The sequence below is a fragment of the Panulirus ornatus genome, chromosome 19 (assembly GCF_036320965.1).
Source record: "Panulirus ornatus isolate Po-2019 chromosome 19, ASM3632096v1, whole genome shotgun sequence".
Lineage (NCBI taxonomy): Eukaryota > Metazoa > Arthropoda > Malacostraca > Decapoda > Palinuridae > Panulirus > Panulirus ornatus.
Genome location: NC_092242.1, coordinates 2,796,144 through 2,819,364, shown reverse-complemented (window position 1 = coordinate 2,819,364; position 23,221 = coordinate 2,796,144). Strand labels below are relative to the sequence as shown.

The 23,221-nt window shown below is 46.1% G+C and overlaps 1 protein-coding gene across 2 annotated transcripts in view; it reads right to left on the bottom strand.

Moving 5' to 3' along the window:
* Positions 1 to 21,462, bottom strand: part of LOC139755317 (adenylate cyclase type 8-like) — a 357,275-nt gene extending 335,813 nt beyond the window's left edge. Inside the window, exons 1-2 of one of the 2 annotated variants that reach the window (XM_071673448.1) lie at positions 21,282 to 21,462; positions 16,821 to 17,181 (exon numbers count right to left, since the gene is read on the bottom strand). The gene's annotated coding sequence lies outside the window, so the exon portion shown is untranslated. The remainder of the gene's footprint in view (positions 1 to 16,820; positions 17,182 to 21,281) is intronic. The other variant, XM_071673449.1, reaches the window with a different exon arrangement.
* Between the last annotated feature and the right edge of the window lie 1,759 nt (positions 21,463 to 23,221).

The window sequence follows — 23,221 nt, the reverse complement described above, 5'->3', positions numbered from 1 at the left end:
CCACTCTGGGAAGGGCGTCTTGGTTTCCGGGTTACGGTGATATATCTGTATATATTCTCGGGTTGTGCAGTGGTGTTCGGGCCCTCCCTACATCGAGGGAGAGAGGGAGAATAACACAGGGAAAGGAGAGGAGTGCGGGTGGGGAGGGGAGGGTCACGAGGTAGGAAAACATACGTGGCAGGTGAGGGTTCCAGGTGAGAGGAATCCAGCCGTCACCACCCGCATCCACACCCCACGTTCTCATGTTGAAGTCCTCCCTCCCCCTCTCCACACACACACACACACACACACACACACACACACACACACACACACACACCCTTCCCTGGGAAATCATCTCTGCAGTTAAGATGAGCTGAACTTATCAACAATCACAAAGTCATCATCTGCCAGAGACTCCCCCACCTTGACACCCCCTGCTTCCACTACCACTGAGTCAGAATAAGAATTTGAAGTAGCCAGACAGTTCTACCCAGCTTCAGGTTAAGTACTCCACTACATCCATCTGACTTGCAAAACACTCTACAAGGAGATCCCTGAGTTAGACAGACACGTCGACCCCATCATCTCTATTTACTTTCATCAGTCAAAGCGCCCCGTTGACTGGAAGACTTTAAATATCTGCCAAACAACTAAACCAATGAAGCCCACAATGTCTCGGTGAGTTACTTACTGCCATCAAACCAATCCCCAGCTCACACTATGAAAGTTTCGTGTTAAGTCGGGTTCCACACCTCAGCAGTTTTGTAATATGAAAGCTTCCTCTGACACCCGCTGCTTCGTTGGCTTCTTACACTATAACTATCGCACCTCAGACAGATGCAAGACTTGAGTGGATCACACATTCGTTGACTTCACCACAGCTCTAGACGCAGCCAACCACGTCATAACCAACGGCAAAGCCATCAACCTTGAGAGTCAGGGGAGCATATTCCACGGCGCTCAGACTTCCTCAGTGGGTGTCGTCAGGCTGTGCACTTCCGTGAATCCATCTCCTCACTCCAGTCCCTCACCTTTGGGGTCCCACGGGCCACAAAGATAGGACCCCTCCTGCTTCCTCATCCTTAAAAGTGGTGTCCGTTTGGTGATCCCTGCTCGACTGAGGTACGTCGACTAACGCTGCCTTTGATGGCAACCTCCACACCAATTCTCACAACAGCATCATCCATAAGAGTATTCTCAAGAACCTCAAAACCAGACCAAAAAAACCCATCCCTACCACATGCCCTACTGAAGCCCTAAGTCTCCTGTAGGTTCACCGGTCCACCAAGCATCTCGGCGCCACTTTGGACGGCAAATTAAGGTGGAAGGAACACGTCAGGATGATCATCATATCCTCCAGCTACCGTCTCCATTCTCAGTTCACTCAAGACACTCGCCAAGACTCCCTGTGCTCGAACTATGAATCAACACAACTTTCATATCTAAATCTTCCCAAAACTCACCTATGTCTCCCTCTCGTGGTCTTCCTCCCCGTCCACCACAAGACAGGGGCTTCCACAAAAGGTGCAGAAAATAACACTCCAGGTTATCCTCGTTCCCTCTTACATCACCCTCAGGTCCCTCTTGCATCACGTATCAAGAGGCTCTTAAACATACTTGTTCTCCCAGCTCTCCCTTACCACTACCTGGACCTCGTCCAACATTTTGGGAAGGTACTGCATCACTCCCGCCACCGTCACATGTGAAGATCCCTCGTCCCCGAGTTATAGTTCAGCACCACAACCATAATAAAGTCCATGTGTGGTTGTGGAGTCCGCCACAAGAACAGTGCCACACCCACCATTGTGAACATTGTTCATCAGTAACCCCCTATCCCCTCAACACACCACATATCTACGACTACAAAACACATCCTCTTCCCCATACGTCTCTCTCACCCCCTGGCTCACCATGGGTAAGTCTCCCCTACACTCTGGCTCACCCTGGGTAAGTCTCCCCTACACTCTGGCTCACCCTGGGTAAGTCTCCCCTACACTCTGGCTCACCCTGAGTAAGTCTCCCCTACACTCTGGCTCACCCTGGGTAAGCTTCCCCTACACTCTGGCCCACGCTAAGCCCTGTAGCCTTGTCCTGAGCTCTCACGCTTATCACCTCCCGACACACCAACATAAAACTTGCCTGCTCGCTCCCCTGCCCTGCGATAACCCCAGTAGCCTGACTACCACGCCTACTGCCAGGATGACCACGCCCACCAATCTGACGACCACACCCATACCAACCTGACGACCACACCCACCAGTATAACGACCATACGTATTATTCTAAAACCCATAACCACCAGGCAAACGACCACGCTTATTTGACATGACGACCAAATCCTCCGGCCTGAACTGCCCTGATAATCACAACTACCAGCCTAACGACCATGACCACCAGCATGACGACTACAACACCATCTCCACACACTTATGTATGTCTTCACCTTACCCTCAATCACTGGAGCACGAGGGTACGACCATTGAGCACGAGGTTACCCCCCTTGAGCACGACTGTACGACCCATGGGTGATGATGGTATAGCCTTTGATCTGACCTTAAGGATCAGCTGAAAGGCTTGGTCACCATTTCAAAGGGTCATACTTTCCTGCTGAAGAGTCGTACCGTCCTGCTCAAGCTTGGGTCGTACCGTTGAGCTCAAGGGTCGTCACACAGTCGTGCTCACAGAGTTAAAGACATGACCCTTACGTCCTCTAGAAGAAAAGCGTATATCATATGTCTCCCAGCGCCTCCAGTGGACGCCACTTGAACTACCTCCCACATACACCCTCTCCCTCGCTAGTCAAGGTTACCACGTTGGCCTAATGTGCTACCAGGTAGCAAGAAAGACCTAAGCACCACAGACGGAGACGGAGGCTGAGATTCCGTATTTATAGCATTAGTAACTAGATCATACCGCCTGCAAAGGGCATGAGAGGAGGGTATTGGGTTCTCTAAGGTTTCTAGAAAACCCAAGCAAGAGCTTCATATTACTCTACGAAAGTGGAGAGGTTAGTCTCCTTCTTGGCTCAAATTAGAAAGACTTTCGATTTTTTTTCCCCTGCTGCAGTTCTGATACCGTGGTGCAGGATGACGCATTCATTGATTTATCAGAAAACCTGTCGTCGTGCAAGATCTCCCGGATGCCCCTCGACAAGGGTACTTCTGCTGAAGGTCTTTGTTGCGTCCTGTGTTACGAGAACAGTCCGCCTGTCAACACCTGATTAAGACGAGAGCTGGGAACACTGTGATGCTGTATAGGACGAGAGCTGGGAACACTGTGATGCTGTATTCTGTCGGGGCCGCGAGTGCCACACAGACGCGCGCTGCACACGGATGTGATGACCGACCTACTGGCACGCGAAGATCAACTGTGCTACATGTCAGCAGTTAAATAAAACCGTACGGTAGATGGTACATGGGGAGAGAGAGAGAGAGAGAGAGAGAGAGAGAGAGAGAGAGAGAGAGAGAGAGAGAGAGAGAGAGAGAGAGAGAGAGAGAGAGGAGGAGGGGGAACACAGAATAAAAAAAAAACGCAAAAGAAAATGAAAGAAAAAAATCCACCGCCTCTCTACTGTGTGTGTGAAAGAAGAAGCAAGTGACATCCAGCACTTGCTCTTATCCTTCCAGACAAGTGCTGGAACCTGCAAGCTGGAGTGTACTCTTGTCTGGTCTTTGTCACTCTTCCAGGACCCTTAAAACCACTTTCTGGAAGTTCCAGGTCCCACCTCTGGTTGATGAAAGTCCAGGAATTCTAACTGGTGCTTCAGATCAAGGTGGGGTTCCAGAGCCACATGGAACCCAAGGTTCAGGTAGTGTTCCAGACTAAGCTGGAACCCCAGATCCCCAATGGAACTTCAAGTATAAGTGGTGTTCCAAAAAAGGAGGTCTTTCCAGGACTAATTGGTGCTTCAGACCCACATGACACTTGAAGAGAATACAGAAAGACTTCCAGAAAAACCGTCAAGCTCAGATGCTCAGGTTCCAGTTAGTCCCCCTGGCTCGTGAATACTGTCAAAGGTACTCGTAAATGGGCCCTCTCTCTCTCTCTCTCTCTCTCTCTCTCTCTCTCTCTCTCTCTCTCTCTCTCTCTCTCTCACTCTCTCTCTCTCTCTCTCTCTCTCTCTCTCTCTCTCTCTCTCTCTCTCTATAGGAGACGATGACATAAGGACGTGCCTCTGCTATACTGACTGAAACAGTGTAGGAGAAAGGGGCGTAACGCGTCTGGCTGAACACCACTTATTATCAGATGTCAGATCTGCACTCATCAATCGCATCCACGCCCACGCCCACACCTAAGCCTACGCCCCTTACTTTCTCGAGACACTGACCCCCCTGACCTGTGACATACTTATATTTCTCCTCCTTCCCCATTCCTTCAATCGAGTTCCCGAAATCCTTCATCTGATTTACGTATCCAGGAGGAAGGATTCCACCTCTCGTACTCAGGTTGTTATGTTCTCCTATGTATCATAATCATCATATTGTTTATACCAGTAACCCGCTCTAACTCCGTTGTTTACAATCGTAAACTACAATCACTCCATTGTTTACACCCACATATCACACTGACAATGCGTCCAGGTTCCTCCTACATCTTAAGCCAGACTTCTACAAGGCGTTTGGTCAACAGCCATGAGCGAGGAGTCTGACTTCTTCCGTCAATGCAAATATCGTTACTCAAGCTTTCCTTAACGCACGAGTGATGAGCTTAGCTCTCGAGATCAGCTGGATCTATTCTTAAGGCCAGTCAGTTCTGTTCTCGAAACGAATGAGTTCAGGCCTAAGACCAGTGAGATCTTTCCTCGAGAACAATGGTCTCTGTTCACGATGCCAAACAACAAAGGCGAGGTTTGTCCCGAGACCAGTGAGTTGTGTCCTCGACAGACTAAGAGCCTTCCTTACTCCTAACATGATCTCTCGACTCACTCACCGGACACACCCTACAAACGTTCCTCCTCGTTGCCAGCCTACATGAACAACAGTCCAGCAACGTTCTTCAACTTTTTTCATTCCTGTCACGTGACTAACCTTTCCCTGTAAACAATGGGAACGTTTTCTATCCCTCCAGCTGCCTGAACGCCTCCTACTGTAAACAAACCCTTGCATCTCTCAGCACAAAGACTAACACGTTCTCTTTAGAATTCTTAAACTGCAAATATTTTGACGCCTCAGGTAAGATTTAATCTTCAAGTCATTGATATTGCTCATGCAGCTCCGGGCACGAGGGAAAGTATATACATTTATATATATTCGTCACAGTTACGACGAAGAGATAAGAGGGGCATCTGTGGTTTGTTCTTCTTTATGATCGCGACGCTGCTTGATTCTCTCTGCAGACCTGAGGAGTTAAGGACTCCACACGACACTGGGTGATGCATCATTAAGGCCTAGGGTGAGTGATGGAGTTCATCACATTTGTGTGTTCATTCATTACAAAAAAAACTTACTTCAGGAAAACGTAGATTCCAGTTTCACATGCGACAAGTTACAAAGCATCTGTACAATGTTTCTTTGGTCACTGGAAGCCATATATAACTTCTCCCGATACTTAAAGGAATTCTTTAGGAATTCTTTAGGGAACGTTTCTACCATAGGGAATGTTTTCGCCAGTAGAAATGATTTCGTCAGAGGAAACGTTTTCATCTGAGGAATTGTTTTTGCCCGAAGAAATGTTTTCGCCCTGTGGTATGCTTTAATCTCCTTTTATCTTATATTGCTTACACAACCCGTCCTTGGACTCCAGTCTCGTGCAAGTGATGAATGATGTTGGCGATAGTGGAGGGGAAAGGGTCGTCATAAGGGCGCGGGGAGAGGAGACTATTAACAGAACCCACAAGGTCCTTACATGAGGCTAGGGCTCCTCCACCTCCTCACCTCCTCCCGGACGCCTCATCCACGAGTTACTAAGTACATGTCGACTCTCACTTACCCTCCCTGGGTGCATCACACCAGCATAAGGGCTGGGAGGGTAATGGCCATTAGTGCCCACATGGTGCCATCACTTCACGACGTAATTCCTCCTCCTTCAGGATGGCTACTACAGGAGAAGGCCTTTGTACGCTTACCTACACAGGTACGTATCGTCACAAGGGCAGGGAGGGAAAAGGCCATCCAACGCCTACACTCTCACTTTCCAAGGCTGGGGCTCCTCCTCCTCCCGGATGCCTCCTACAGGAGAAACTGACGTGTGGAGACGGCTAAACTAACTCCCGGGGCGTGTGGCGATGCATAATATCATTGACGTACTTGTGTGTGTGTGTGTGTGTGTGTGTGTGTGTGTGTGTGTGTGTGTGTGTGTGTGTGTGTGTGTGTGTCCCAGAATATTTGTCATCCTTCGATTTTGTCTCATGTTTCCACACTGTCTTTATAAGTCTGTCCTTCGTGGATTATGTAACCTGCCCTATATATGTGACCCATGCACCTGTTCTGTATGTGACCCAAACCCCTACACTGTACATGACCCCAGTACCAACCCTAGCGGTTTCTCCGCCATAAAGGAGTGAAATTCCAACTCTTTCCGACGTAGATACAGACAGATCAAACAACCTTTACTATATCATAAAACAGACGCGTGAAATACCCTGGGGTACCTACAGCAGATGTCAGGAGAGCCCGTGGTAGATGACATATCTCGCGAGCAACACAAAAGAAACACAAAGCAAAAAATGAAGTTATTCACAGTACATGTTTTATCTCCCCAGTGGAACATAATCACGTATCTATGTTACTTTTTATACCCTTGAGTACGACGGTACGACCCTTGGGCACGACAGCACGACTCTTGAGCACAAGGAGACGTCACCTCAGGTATGAAGTCCTGGCCTTTGACCTGATCCTTTAGAGTCAAATTGAAGTTTACGCCATCACACCCATCCACGACGGGTCGTACCATCGAACCTAAGGGTCACATTACCGTGACCAAGAGTCATACCATTGTCGCAAGGGTCACAATACCGTGATCAAGAGTCGTACCGTCGCCGCAAGGGTCACACTACCGTGATCAAGAGTCGTACCGTCGTCGCAAGGGTCACAATACCGTGATCAAGAGTCGTACCGTCGTCGCAAGGGTCACAATACCGTGATCAAGAGTCGTACCGTTGTCGCAACTCGAGTGGGTTAAGAATGGTGGAACCCTCGAGTTGAAAAGAGTGTAGAGAACATGGACATCTCGCACTGACTTAGTCACAGAGTAAGTCATCTCAGTCACGCTCAGGATCACACGATAGTGTATTTGTGGAGTCGTCGGCGTCCAACGAACACCTGGATCTATGCTCCCAGCTGGGGAGGAAGGGGAAAGTTGCACGATACAGTCCCAGTAAGACACAGTGATAGCAGACGTGAGTGTGACAAGGGAATACAGTGTTAAGATTTACCATCCCAAGTTATATACAGTTAACATTCAGAGTCCTACGTCATTCAGTGTTCAAATTTAGGGTCACAGATTCTTTTTAACCCAATGCTGAGTTGTGTGAGAAACTTCATGGACCAGGTTGAAGAATTCAGAAAGGGAACAAGTTCCTCGAGAGTTCGTCCAAAAAGAAAGATACACAGTGAGTACAGAGTCTTGTGGGTTGGGTTGCGTGGATGAACCATACTACTGAAAACGGTGCCTTGGTGCAAACTGGTCTTATACTGGGCAGTAGGGTTTAAGATAAGTCCATAAAGCGTAAAGAGGTACACGTAAGTGAATAAACAGACACAGATACAGAGGCAGAAATGAACAGACACATAAACTGACAGAAACACACATATAAACACACACATTTAAAAATAGACACATACCAGATACTGAGTAGATGCAAAGAGTACAAGTACATACAGCGAAGAGAGATAACTATGAGAAGAAACAAATGTGAGCAGAGGCAGACGAAGGCAAAAAAACTGGCCCCAGCACGGACCTGACCTGCAGCCTGGGCGCGGGAATGTGCAGGAAAACCCCGTCCTCTCACACTCTCCCCCATCTCCCAGCCAGCCAGGACTCTCACAACCCAGGTATATACGGGGGAAACCCCTTCCGCCTCCACCTCCACTATCTTAGCTGAGACACTCACACCCACACACCCATCACTCTCAAACTCCTCCCTGTTTGTGTATACTAACGTTCTCTATCTACAGACGTCTTGGGTAGTGCCTGAAAGACTCTGCTAGCGGTGACATCTGCCAACTAACACTCGTACCAGCGGTGGAGGGCCCGGCCAGTGACGTATAGAGGCGTCCAGGGTCGTTTATAACGGGCGTCTACCAGGGTCGTTATCCAAGGTCGTCACGCGAGTCGTCTTCTAAGATTATCTTCCAGAGTCGGCTTCGTAGGGTCGTCTGGAGGGGTCGTCATCCAGGGACGTCTTCTAGGGATGACATTAGAGCTGGCAGCCGGGGGGGCCTTCCCCCAAGGTCGTCTTTCGGGATTAAACATAGCTCATCACTGAGGTATGAGCTATTTGAGTCCCAGCCTCATGTTGGTTGAACATCCTGAGGTTTAAAGATCATCTCTCGTTGAGACTCAATAAACTATAATTGAACACAGACAGACAGACAGACAGACAGACACACACACACACACACACACACACACACACACACATAGTGGTGAACACAGACACACAGACAGACAGACAGACACACACACACACACACACACACACACACACACACACATAGTGGTGAAGGGGGAGGGAGAGATAACATGAGGGTGGGGGAGGAGGTGGTTCATCTTGGGCATGTCTCGGGAATCCCCAGCGGAACCAAGGATCCGTCCCGGGCAACCTCACACAGGTGTACTTTACCCTCGTCCCGCTCGTCTCCGGCAGGGAAGAGGATGCCACTGGTCTTAGTAGGGAAGCTGTGAGATGACCTGGCAGAGGGCATGCTGTCCCTTACTCTGGAGGACTGGTAGACTGGGCGTTATCCAGGTAGGGCAGGTCTGTTTGGTCGTACCGTTGTGCTGAGAGATTGTACCGTTGTGCTGAGAGGTCGTACGTTAGGACTTAAAATGTCATAACGTCACGTCCTCACACGTCATCATGGGGAAAGAAATCAGCAAAAAGTTTCCTAGTTCCACCCACACATCTCAGCCCCACAGCTCCACCCACACATCTCAGCCCCACAGCTCCACCCACACATCTCAGCCCCACAGCTCCACCCACACATCTCAGCCCCACAGCTCCACCCACACATCTCTACCCCACAGTTCTACCCACACGTCTCAGCCCTACCGATTCTATCAACAAACTAAAAGCAAGACACAAGAAAACAACGCCATCAAAGAAGCCAAATATATCATCCTAAATTTATAAACTTCGAATGATTTTTGTCGTTGTATATATGAAGAAAATAATCACATCCGGTACAGAATGGAGGGGGGGGGGGGGAAGAGGGATGGGGGAGAGCCAATGAGACCTCCGGAAACACGTGTACATGTGACGTCACGAGAAGATTGTGTACATGTGACGTCATAAAAAGAATGAAAAAACTCTTAAGATTTCAGACTTTTTATTCATTGAAGAAAAGTTTTCATTTTTTTTTTTAGTATTTTTGAAAGACGTGGCTATTTTCTTTCTTGGATTTTGAGCTACATTTCTACATCTTTATACGTAGCTGAGCTAAACTTAACCAAACCAGTAAACATGACATCAAATCTAATGATATATTCAACCTCGCACCCAAACCTGTCATCATCAAACTGCAGCAAAGCCTCCCACCAGCAGACGACACAGTAGAATGCAGCGTAGCAAGACTCGCAATTCCCCCAGCAAGTGCATACAACACGGCGTCACGAAGGAAACAAAATAGCATAATACGGACGAGCAACTCCCCGGGCCGCGCATGGTCGACCCAGTCACGCGCCGCTCGTCTCATTGCCAGTGTGCATACATGGCCAAGTTCCTCGATCCCTCACGGGGGATGTATCAGTTGACATTTGTGTTTACTGCCCACGATGAAGCCGTGAGGGAACACTGCCTCGTTTACTCGCTTTGAGGATCGTACGTGCATAATGGTGGACACTGGCGACCCACTCGAGAAATATATTATACCACATTCCTGATGATTTCCGGCGTGCCAACTGCTTACTCTAGGCTTGAGCAAGGGAAAAAATATCACTCGACTACTTTGGATTATTACACATAAAATCTGTCTTATTTATATATATATATATATATATATATATATATATATACCCAGCACAACGAGATGGCTGTAGATCTTGCCTTCCCACAGACTCTCAAATTGAATACTTCTTAACTTTCTTTTTATCTAAATATCCACAACTGTCACTTGCTCTTAACACCGTGAGGTTGGCCTGCCCCACGCCACTAATAGACCTGGCAGCATTAAATAAGCCGGGAGTTTTCCTGGAAATTCTACATCGCTGGAAAGGCTGGCTGGCTGGCTAAGTCTGCCTCAAAGGACAGGATTTTTCCTGGTCTTGATTGAATTCCTCTTTTGACCAGGTACTCCAGCTGAATAGAAGGTTTACCTCTCCTTGTACTGATAACTGATTACACATGTGGGCGGGTTTTCGTCCTTGTTATCGTCCTGGTCAGAGCTTATTCAATATCATTACGGCTTCTCGATATCATCTTTCGCTTTTTAACTTGACATCGATTTCTCTTGGCCATAAATTTCCTTTTCTTTGCCCTATTTCACAGGTAATACTCTGCTTTCTACTCTTTAGTATTCATTGTTCCCAGAACCCTCGGCACCTCACCCACCCGATGACTCACTTTTGTTCCTTTGGTTCTATTCGCTGCCATGTCCACTCTCAGGTATCTAAAACACTTCACTTCTTCCAATTTTTCTCCATTTGAACTCATACCTCAACTAACTTGTCCCTCAATCCTGCTGAACCTAATAACTTTATTTTACTTACTTTTACTCTAACTTCCTCATTTCACACACTCCTCCAAGCTCAGCCACTAACCTCTGCCGTTATTCACTCGAATCTGCCACCACTGCTGTGTCATCAACAACAGACTCAGTTCCCACCCAGACATTTTCATCCCCTACAGTTAGCATACTCGCCCCTCTTCTCAAGTCTCTCGCATTTACCTCCCTCACCACCCCATCCACAAACAAATCAATCAGTCATGGTAACATCACACAACCCTGTCGTAGACCAACCTTCACTTGAAACCACTCATTCTTCTCTCTTCCTACTCGTGCACATGCCTTACTCCCCTAATAAAACCTCATTGCTTCTAGCAGCTGTCCTCCCACCATATATATATATATATATATATATATATATATATATATATATATATATATATATATATATATATATAAACTTTTCGGCTTCATCATTCCCCAAAGTTCGAACGCCTGTCCTCACGTTACCCAACCAGCATGCTGAATGACCATCCAGATGAGAAATGGCTTGAACTTCGCCATCAAAGGGCAACAATGATACAAATTACCCAACTAAACGCAGCTTCCAGCAAGTTGTCTGAGTCGATGTGACGACGTCCAGAGTATCAATCAAGTTTGGTAATAGAAGGAAATCTACCTGCTCATCGTAGGACACAGAGGTCTGGAGGACTTGTGTATTCTAAGTTTCAAAGTTCCAGGGAGGGAGGGAGGGACCTTCTCCCTCCCCGCCTACTGGTCCTTGAACATGGTCTGTGGTTCCACGTATGTGTGTAATTACCAGTTGGTAATTATCTTTTTGTAAGACACAGGAAGGGAACTCTACACTCGCCCATCACTTGGACTTTCTCTAGTGTCATATAACTTTTTAGTTGTGTATGTTGTCCCCATTCGCACGCTCATCGCTCAGTCTGCTCAACTCATCCACTAATCTTTGAATATTAGAATATCTTTTTCGTTTTTTTCTGACATATTCCGTGATTAGTTTCTTGTTATGCTCTCCGACTTGTTCTATTTTCACATCTTTTGAAGATATGTTCGTCGTCAACATTGTTAAACTGAATAGGTTAATGAATATAAAGGTTGTCATCAAGTCACCCCTGACTCACCTATCTTCCACGGTGGGTGAGTGTGTGGCCTCTGTCCTCTCACTGTAACTCAGATCTCTACAATACTGACTATATTCTTCTTTCCTTCTACTAGACCTTCTCAATCAGATCTCTACTCCTTCTGTTGTATGTGTAGCGTATATGTGTGTTTGTATGTACATGTCTACGTATCTTCGTGGTACCGTCCGTCAGGACTGAATGAGATGACTCAGATTCTGAAAAAGAAAAATCTGATTGCCAATAATCTATCGCTTTATGATACTAGCCACGAGATGGCATAGTAGAAAAAACTAACAGCCAGTTACATCAAAAGACTCAGTTATATCTCAGTAACCCCCCACTCACCCCACGGGCCGTGCCACCATCACACACACACACACACACACACACACACACACACACACACACGACATAAAGCTGGGTAAGAAGTGGACAATACTTCAATACGAATCTACAGGTCATATGAGAGGCTTCGTTCATCACACAGTCACGAATGACCAACACCGACAAATCATCAGCCTCGCGATCTGTGGCCTCACCACGGGTGGAGGCGGGAGCTGCGGGTGACCAAGTGGTGGGAAGAATGTCACGAGTGAGTGCAAACACTTCCATGAGATACTTGCCGGTAATGAAGTTCTAAACCGTGCCATGTGTCAGGGATCACTGTGTGTGTGTGTGTGTGTGTGTGTGTGTGTGTATGTGTGTGTGTGTGTGTGTGTGTATGTGTGTGTGTGTGTGTGTGAGCAAATTACAGTGTGTCCGTAACATTTTGATCATCCCTGTTCGAGAAGACATGACCTGCTAGACAAGGTCGCTTGCAGAGCAACAAGGACATCACCAGAAGATACAGGAACAGCGATGATACAGCCATAACCTTCCCCATGTCGGGGGAATGATGAAGGAAAAAGGGAAACGCGGTTACAGCAACTTCCTGAATCTACCTTACAATGTTCGTCTTCAGCAGGTGTGTCGAAACAAAGAACTTCTCTGCAACAACATGTAACAAGGAACTAAGCAAAGACACGAGTCAGAAACGATGAGAATGATGAATAATACTTCCGTAGCAATAGAGAAATAGATGAATAGATCTAGTTCAGAAATTATGAGTGCAGAGCGCACTAAAAGCTCAACAATCTACAAGATACAAAGAAGATGTTTGAAGTGTACAACCTCGCTCAGTATCCACAAGCAGACAGCCAGCCCCATGTCAGCATTCATATACACGTAATCATGACCACACCACACGATGGTTCATGAACCCCTGAGCACGATGGTAACAACCCTGAACACGAGGGTAACAATCCTGAGTACGAGGGTAACAACCCTGAGCACGAGGGTAACAACCCTGTGGTAACAACCCTGAGCACGATGGTAACAACCCTGTGGCATGATGACGTGATCTTACACATGACCTTTAAGGGTTAGGTCAAAGGCAACTTTGTGAAATGAGTAAAAAAAATATATGGTTCTGGAATGTTTGTTTGTACGTGAGATTACCGCTGGTTGGAGGAATTCCTCAATGACTACATGACTACGGAATAACATAACTTACAGAAAATTAACTAGTTAAATCAGATGTTTTAACCTACCAAGAAAAAGTTAGTGGTTGACGAAATCAAATGATTTGATATTACGATCAATCAAAGTAAAAATATCAAAATCCCACAAAAACGTACTGCTTAACCACCTTAGATAACCTAAGATGTTACGAAAAAAAATATTTCTCGGGTTAGGTTATCTTCTGTCTGGAATATATATATATATATATATATATATATATATATATATATATATATATATATACACTGGGGTCGACGTGGTGTCAATGGACTGAACCAGGGCATGTGAAACGTCTGGGGTAAACCATGGGAAGTTTTGTGGGGCCTGGATGTGGAAAAGGAGCTGTGGTTTCGGTGCATTGCACATGACAGCTAGAGACTGAGTGTGAACGGATGTGGCCTTTCTTTTTGTCTGTTTTCCTGGCGCTACCTCGCTGAAGCAGGGGGTAGCGATGCTGTTTCCTGTGGCGACAATGGATGAAGGCAAGCAAGTATGAATATGTGTATGTGTATATATGTATTTGTCTGTGTAGGTTTATGTGTATGTGTGAATATCTATCTATCTATCTATCTATCTATCTATCTATCTATCTATCTATATATATATATATATATATATATATATATATATATATATATATAAAATTCCATGAAATTTGGTCAATGGAATCTGTCCTTGGTCAACTTCTTTCAGGTGAACTTCAATAAATCTACTTTGATATCAAGCTTTGTTATCTAAGTCACATTTCCTTACAGGTAGAACAGACTATAAACATCCCATCGTCTGAAGATGGCTGGGTTTACCATACAAAAAGGCCTGACCTTGATATATCATTAGACCAACCTTATATGCGGGTAACGGCTTGCTGTGTTTAGTCTTACATGCGCCCTTTAAACCCGAGACGACGGCGTATTTAGTCAACAGAACACAAAATATGACTAAATTCACAAAGATTTTAGTCAAAAACCTTGTCTCTCATCCAAACACCCTTACATGAACTCACATCAGCTCTTCAGTGCTACGAGAGAAGTGATAAGGTAAACCCAAGTCAAGGCTGAGGTCTCGTCCGAACACTGGATACTCATTGTTTACATTGTACGCGCGGTCGTTACACGTCCACAGATATTGGTTGATATTAACAGCCCAGGGGACAATACCCGTCTTTTTTCTTATACAAATGAACTTTAGATTAGGAGTTAAGTCAAACTTGAGTATTCTTGCAATCACTCATCTCTAAATGATAGGCTAATGGTACCGGCTTCCTCACAAACACATAAACCCAGTAAATATGTAAACTGCTCATTCTCTATTTTGAAACCAATGTAAGGAAAACATGACGAAGAAATGCATAACTGGAGCTGACACACAGACAGCTGTCAGCTTACTGCTAGGGCTGACATCTTGGCAGCTGTCAGCTCCCTGTGGCCTCTGACTGGGTTAACGGTAGAGCGTTTGTCAGCATTCAATGGGCTAATAATTATAAAGCTATACACGGCGCCCTAAACAAATCTCTTACTGGAGAGCAGTTTAATCTCTTGAGCACAGTAGTACGACCCTTAGCGGTGACTGTCTGACCTTTCACCTGACCCCTTTAAGGCCAAATCAGTCAAAAGGGCGGGCCTCACATCCAAGGGTCGTACCATCGTGCTGAAAGGTCACACAGTCGTGCTCAAGGGCCGTCTTGTCATGCTCAGGAGTTTGTAGATATCTAATGGTTATTTTCCACTGTTTAAAACATCCTTCCTTTACTCTCAAGACAAAAGAATAATTCAAAATACCGCACATCTCCAGAATAATCAGTATTGCAATCATCAGGAGGAGACTAATACAACATACAACCCAGGGAGGAACAAGGCTTACAAATCCCAGACAAAAGAAGGACCATTAAAGAGTAATCTTGAACTTGAAATGACTTTATCTTGGACTTCCCAATCACGAAGTCCTCCACACAACGGCAAGAGTCAAGTCAGTACCACAGTCCAGGACTCTTCAGGACTCTCTGGTGAGAGAAAGATGCCATTGATTGCCAGCAGAACTTAAAAACCTTAAAATCGGCTCTCAGGAATAAAGTTAAAAAAAAAAATGAAACTTATCTGATTTTTTTTCTACGTCATTAATCAAGAAAGTCTCGATGTCCAATACCCAGTTAATCAATTCCTTATTCAGTCCACAACTCATCAAAACATCTGAAAGGGAGAGAAAACGCACGAAGGTTTGTTACAAGAATGCTCACCCTTCCCCCCATCCACCCCACCGCAGCTGTTTAAATTTTATCAAAATTAATCTTGAAAGTTTAACTCCATACGCGCCGCTGGAGCTGGGAGTTAATTCACCAAAAGTAGAGAAAAAAAAAGAAAAAAAAGTTGTTTTGGGCGTCCTGGCGAATGATGGTATACACGACATCATCATCACTAGTTTATGCTTACGTCACTAACTCTCACGTAAGTGGAGACGACAACCCACCCTGTGTGTCTACATTCCACCCAGTGTGTCTACACTACACACTCTGTGTCTACGTCCTACCCTGAGTGTTTACACCTCACCCTCTGTGTCTACATCCCAACTAGTGTGTCTACACCCCACCCAGTGTGTCTACACCCCACCCAGTGTGTGTCTACACCCCGCCCAGTGTGTCTACACCCCGCCCAGTGTGTCTACGTCACCTGAGCGCAAGGCGATACGTGTGCATTCCAACCAAAGGCAAACAAAACACTAAGGGAGGCATCTTCTTGCCCCGAGGAACCCCACCATGCACTGCATGCAGAACCAGTGGAGGACCTACCGAACATTGGATCTAACTATCATCAACATAGTCTAACAAGCCTCTCTATATAGTACTTACCCATTCATGTGTCAGGGCTAATGAGAGATACTTGTTAATGTTCTTAATTTCACCGTAAATCATGACATTAAATGTTACGAACATTGACATAGAATTGAGAAGACACAATAGATGGGCTCCAGAAAAAGGAAATTTACAACACACAGTAAGGTCGACAATGTTAGCTATAACATTAAGGTAAGCCCCTTTATTGTGTCGACCACCTCTGTACATTGATGTATTCAATGGTTGTTGGTAAGAGTGAATATATCATACACATTTTTCCTCTCTTTCCTGAAGTTTCTTTTCCTGAAGGACGACCCCTACAGATGACCCCTCAAGTCTGACCTTCAATGTTGATCCCTGGAACGTAACTTCTAAAGAAGACCCCCTGAGGCTTGACCCCTTGTGGTGACCCCTGAAACTATCTTCCTCATGATGACCCCCTGAACTTGTGATCATAAACAGATGAGGTATCACACTAACCTTTGTATTCTGCAGGGTGTTGATGGTCTGGGTGGCGCAGGAGGTCGTCCAGGAGGAGCTAGCAGGTCGTTCCAGTGAGGAAGGTCGTGCCGAAGGTCGTTCTAGTGGTCGTGCTGTAGATACGTAGTGGTGGTTGTGGGTTAACGATCCCAGCAAGTAACAAGAAAGCCCACACCAGAGTGCACGACGGATTGGCTGACTGTATACAGCAGAGGATCACCACCTCCGCCTCTCGTAGTGTTTACAACCAGTTCTGATCTCACGAAGTTCCCTCCGTCTCCCACCACTCACGTGAGTGCACCTCGGTGGTATTTCTTCACCGATACTGTTGATCAAGGTTACCCCGGAATGTTATTGTCTCCTGAAAGGAAAAGATTTCAGGAATGACTGGTTACCTGTCGTTCAGGAATGACTGGTAACCTGTAGTTCAGGAATGACTGGTAACCTGTCGTTCAGGAATGACTGGTAACTTGTTCAGGAATGACTGGTAACTAGTCGTTCAGGAATGACTGGTAACCTGTCGTTCAGGAATGACTGGTAACCTGTCGTTCAAAGAGTCAATGAAGCGTCGTCATTGTCGTCGTGACCACAGCGACCCAGCGAAGGTGTGGAAAGAGGTTTACATACGGTAATAACACATCTACACTCACATAGCGAACGACTCGTTACCTTGTTCACAGGTCGAGGACGACTTGGATACACGTGTTGAGCCGGATGACTCTTTCATTTTACGAATGTATCGTATGTTTGCCTTCAACTCATTATATGTGAGAACGATATATTCCTTGTGTATGATCTGTCTTCAAACGCTTGTTAAAATTGCTTGGGTATGATTGCGTGAACTTTGACCTGACACTTATGGGTAAAGTCGAAGGCCAGGTCATTCATGCCTAAGGGCTGTACCGACAGCTCGTCTTATAGGATCACACAATTCTGCGTAAGGGTAGTTGTTTCGTGCTCAGGGGTCGAACCGTCCTTCTCAAGGGTTGTATCGTCGTGTTCAAGAAACTGGCTGAAACTGGCTAACAGGCTACTTGGAGTAGTTCACAGGACTGACCAATCTACACATCTGCAACTCCACAATCTATGGTGACAGTATCGGGGATTGAGAGAAACATCACAAGAGCGACACTGGGTTGAACATATGACTGTATGTACACTTATGAACCCTTGACCAATGTTAATGATCATTACAGGTCAGATTACACCAGTTACATGACCAAGTTAACAGCAAGCAATACAATTATATGCCAGCAACATAAGCATATGATCCGCACATGTGATAGTATACTTTTACAAGCTTGTAACCTTCTTTAAGTGAATAAAAGGGTAAACTGCTAACAAAGTAGGACTCAGCAGTTCTCCTTGTGGAACACCACTACTATTAAATAACCAGACATCCCGGTTTTTTCCCGTCTGACAAAACTTGTATAATGCTGGTGTGGTACAGACTAGAAAGACTTTGCTGCGTCATGGCAGTCAACCCACATGAATGATACCCTCAAAAAGATCGTTGATTCACATTACCAAGATTCCAAATGTCGGGGGCAAAAAAAAATATGAACGAACAGACCTGCCTGAAAACGGCTATGGCATGGCACAGTTTCCAAGGCTACGAGAGTGAATTATACAGAACGCTTCCCTTGATTTCAGAGAACTAGTCTTCACATCACCTGACCAGGATCTTAATTACCACATAATCGAACGACTGACCGTCAATGTGCTCTGGGCAACTGCTGTACTGATGCGAGGTAATGAGACTGGATATAAAAATAAATGTCAGATGGCTATGTATTATAAGAGGACTGAAACGAACATTATACAGATAAAAAGTTATGTTACTGCTTATTTTAGACTGTCTACAACAGACAATATAAATTCCACATTACTTCGCGTATATTCCTCAATGATCATATCTCAAGTATATTAAAAACAATGCAAGGTATATACACAGTTAGCTGTATAAAGACTCTCAGTTTCCCCTTACACACACACACACACACACACACACACACACACATATATATATATATATATATATATATATATATATATATATATATATCCTCTATATACATTTCATCTCTAGTGATTCAACAGAATTTAGCTGGCATCTGTCCACCGTTCTCTAGACGGTAGACAGAACCAATTTCCTGTGGACGGTTGGTAGGCAAGTCCTCATGCGGACGGGGAGAAGATTAATGCCCCCTCGCCCTCACCACCACACACGTCACCCACAGTACACGAGAAAAATTGACGCCAAATCCCGGACGTTCGATGATACGACTCGTGCAAGAGGAGGCGACCCTTGAACACACGACGGGGCGGCCTTGGAGCTACATAATGCTCCGGCCCTGGAGGAAAACGGTAGGACAGCACGACCCTGGAGCACGACGAGGAAATCCTTGAACATGACGGTACAACCTATTCACGACGATACGACCCTTGAGAACGACAGGGTGGCTTTTGAACCCAACTATACGACCCTTGAGCACGAGGGGATGGTCTCTGAGCCATGAAGTATGGTAGCCTGGCCTGTGAACTGACCTAAGCTTAAGGGTCGGGTTGAACACCGATCCACCATCCTCCTTACATGTCAGACTTGAAAAAAAAAAAAGCAATTTACTTCCAGCGTCCATTAAGATCCACTAATTACAAGTGATCTCCTTTATAGAGCAAAATCCATTTTATATACTGCAGCTGCTGCGGTAAGCTGGCCATCACGGCTATCAAATAGTTGGAGTTACCAGGGTTGTCGAGGTTAGTTACCCATATGGTAACTCTAGAGTTGTCAAGGTTAAGAGTTCCCACGATTCGGACCTCAAGGGTTATCATGATAAAGGCCAGGTCATCATACCCAAGGGTCGTAGTGAGGTGCTGGAGGGTCGTAGTGAGGTGCTGGAGGGTCGTAGTGACGTGCTGGAGGGTCGCACCGTCGAACTAAGGTTCGAACTGATGTGTGGTAATATCCCCGTCAACACCTGGAGGCCATACCCCGTCAACACCAGGTGCCCATGGACGGCACCACGACTACACCGGGCTCAGACCTCACTCCGTCAAGACCACCAGGTGCCCATGGACGGCACCACGACTACACCGGGCTCAGACCTCACTCCGTCAAGACCACCAGGTGCCCATGGACGGCACCACGACTACACCGGGCTCAGACCTCACTCCGTCAACACCAGGTGCCCATGGACGGCACCACGACTACACCGGGCTCAGACCTCACTCCGTCAAGACCACCAGGTGCCCATGGACGGCACCACGACTACACCGGGCTCAGACCTCACTCCGTCAACACCAGGTGCCCATGGACGGCACCACGACTACACCGGGCTCAGACCTCACTCCGTCAAGACCTCGACAAAAAACAAGGCTCCCTTACAGGCTGGCAAGATGAGCGTCGCTTATGAAGATAAACAACATTGTATAACAAGGGTAACTAGCAATTAGACCGTGGGTGTCGCCGCCAGGGGAGTAATCAACCGCATAAACAAGGTGGTTAAGCTCACGCAGCGTAGTTAAGACGCTAAGATCCGGGCCATAGGAACGACAGATGTTCGTAGGTTAATCCTTGCCTCACTGACCATATGTAATTGGCATACACGACGTTGCGACACTTGAGCATGACGGTACGACCACTGTGAATATGACGGTACGAGCCTTGTGAACACGACTGTACGAACCCTGTGAACACGACGGTACGACCCCTGTGAACACGACGGTACGACCCCTGTGAACACGACGGTACGACCCCTGTGAACACGACGGGTACGATCCCTGTGACCACGACGGGTACGACCCCTGTGAACACGACGGTACGACGCCTGTGAACACGACGGTACGACCCCTGTGAACACGACGGGTACGATCCCTGTGACCACGACGGGTACGACCCCTGTGAACACGACGGTACGACGCCTGATCACGACGGTACCTTGAACAATAAGGTATGACCCGTGGGTATGATGGGACTGGCCTGTAGTGTCGTACTGCAGGGTTTAAACTACCGACTTAGGACGAGACTCCAATTCGCCAGCGTCAACGGGAAAAGTAGGTAAAGATTTCCACAATCGTCACAGTTTGCTTGAACAATGGATATCCTCAATGGGAGCCAAGTCATCCATCCTTCCCAAGGCCATGTGACCAGTGACGCTGGCGGTCACGCACATACCAGCGTAACAAGGTCGTAACGTGCACATGTGAACCATCATTGACTGTCATTGTGGTTGTCACATGGTTGACCTACACCTCCACGCGGTCCTGTCAGTGTTCGTCATGACTAAGAGCGTCACTTGTTTAGAAAATAAAGACGTCTATTACCAGCAGATAGATAAGTCAAGCAGGGAGATATAAGTCAAGTATATTAGTATACAGCGATCCTAATGTCCTTATACATGCATACAATTCACGCGTATAAAAAGTCTTGTTTCGCTGTTCACCAGTCCATGTACTCACAAACTTTATCCGGCATCAGTAGGCGATGGTCTCCTTCACTGTACATTTCCACCGATAAATTCACTACAGCCACAGTTTTTAAAGACCTTTGAGTAATGTAACGAAATCATCTGTGGTCCCGCGCGGATCCAGAAGGCGGGGAGCTAGACGGAGCGTCAACACTACGTCTTCACTGGGCCACGTCTCGTGGCATACTGACGGACGCCACCACAGGCGTACGGGACTTAACCGCTGGCCGGGGGCCTCGTGTGTGTGTGTGTGTTGTGATCCTTCCGTCAGCACCTCCTCCTACTGTAGCCCCGGCCGCTTCCCAGATATCTACATCAAGGATGTTGGAAACGTTTTAGATATTCAATATTTATGAATTCGTGGTTGTTGTGAGGTATTCTGTCTGGCTCCTTGAACACGACGGTACGATCCTTGAGCATGAGTCATATATACGATAATCTTCATATTTATTGCAGCGTACATCTCTAACTTTACGCTTCGGTAAGGATAAAACTCTTGCGTGGTACCTTAACGAAGGGATAACAACCTCGTTAAGGATGGATGTGTAGCCACTAACCACCATAAAGTAAATAAGTCATTTCGACGTAGAACGAGGCTGAAAACCTCACTGTTAACAACCCCTTTGACGTCATAGGTAGTGACTGCACGTGTACAATACGTTCCCTTGTACTGTCCGATTCCAAAATATTATATATTTTTTCATAGAATTGAAACTCGCTTTTAGTTTTACGGATGAAGCTACAGATCTATACGCGCTGGTGAGCCTCTGTGGAGCAGTGATTAAAGTTGCGATATAACATGCTAAAGTGGCCTGGGTTCGATTCTCGGATGGGGCAGAGTCGCCCCACGATCAACCTAGCTGTTTATCCTCCCCACTAGGGCTTGTCGTGAATGGTTACCCGGTGTAAGTTAGAGCGTGTGTATGAGTATATATATAGATTTAAAACATGATATTTGTGCAAGATTCAGTGAGACGGGCCAACACCACTATACTAATTTCTTCCTTAACACACACACACTCACACTCATAACATTAAAATCCTCCATATAATTACCACAATTCCTCACAGTTCTCATCATTTCAACAGTCAGGATTGTTGTCATTAATACGCTCCAAAATTACGAGCTTAGAGGAGAGACGACCTTCTCCTGGCGCGGAAGTAGATGACTCATAAGGAAATACCTCTCCGTCTTTATTCCTCTGTTGTGTAAGTACTTGTAAGGTTGCCCTAAGCAAAGGTAAATGGAAGAAGAGGAGGTGATACCGAACAGATACAGTGATCCAATTTTTTTTTGTAAGTCATTTGGTTGTTTTGTTTGTCTAAAGGAAGAGGAGAAATAAAATGTTCTCCAGACCAGCAGTTCTATAAGTGACGACGAACCACACGATGATGTGGTCACGTGTGAGTCGTTACGTCAGACAACGATCATCGGGAAGTTAAGACATCATTAGTGATGTTGGTACACGTGTCCCCGTTACGTGACCTTTCAGGTACCCCTGCCCCCGTCCCATCCCATCCCATCCCAAACCTCCACGCGTTTATTACCTGGTTTGACAATGAACCTATGACCTCGCTGTGTTGCGAAGCTATATTGAGACTTTACATTGGGATGACAGTCTAGGATATTGTGTTGGGATGCTATGCTGGGATGTTGTGTTGTGACGTTCCTCATAGCCTTCATCACTGCACAGGACAAGATCCCAGGTATATCAGGGTTTTCCTTCCTTATCTTGTACATATCTACATACAGAACCACTTGCTTTCTAGATCTCCTAAAGACATTTGATGAACTACACTTACTGGATCTGATACCAGCTGGAGAATCGGGTCCTGAAACAAGTACCACCACCTCACATCCCGATATATATATATATATATATATATATATATATATATATATATATATATATATATATATATATATATATA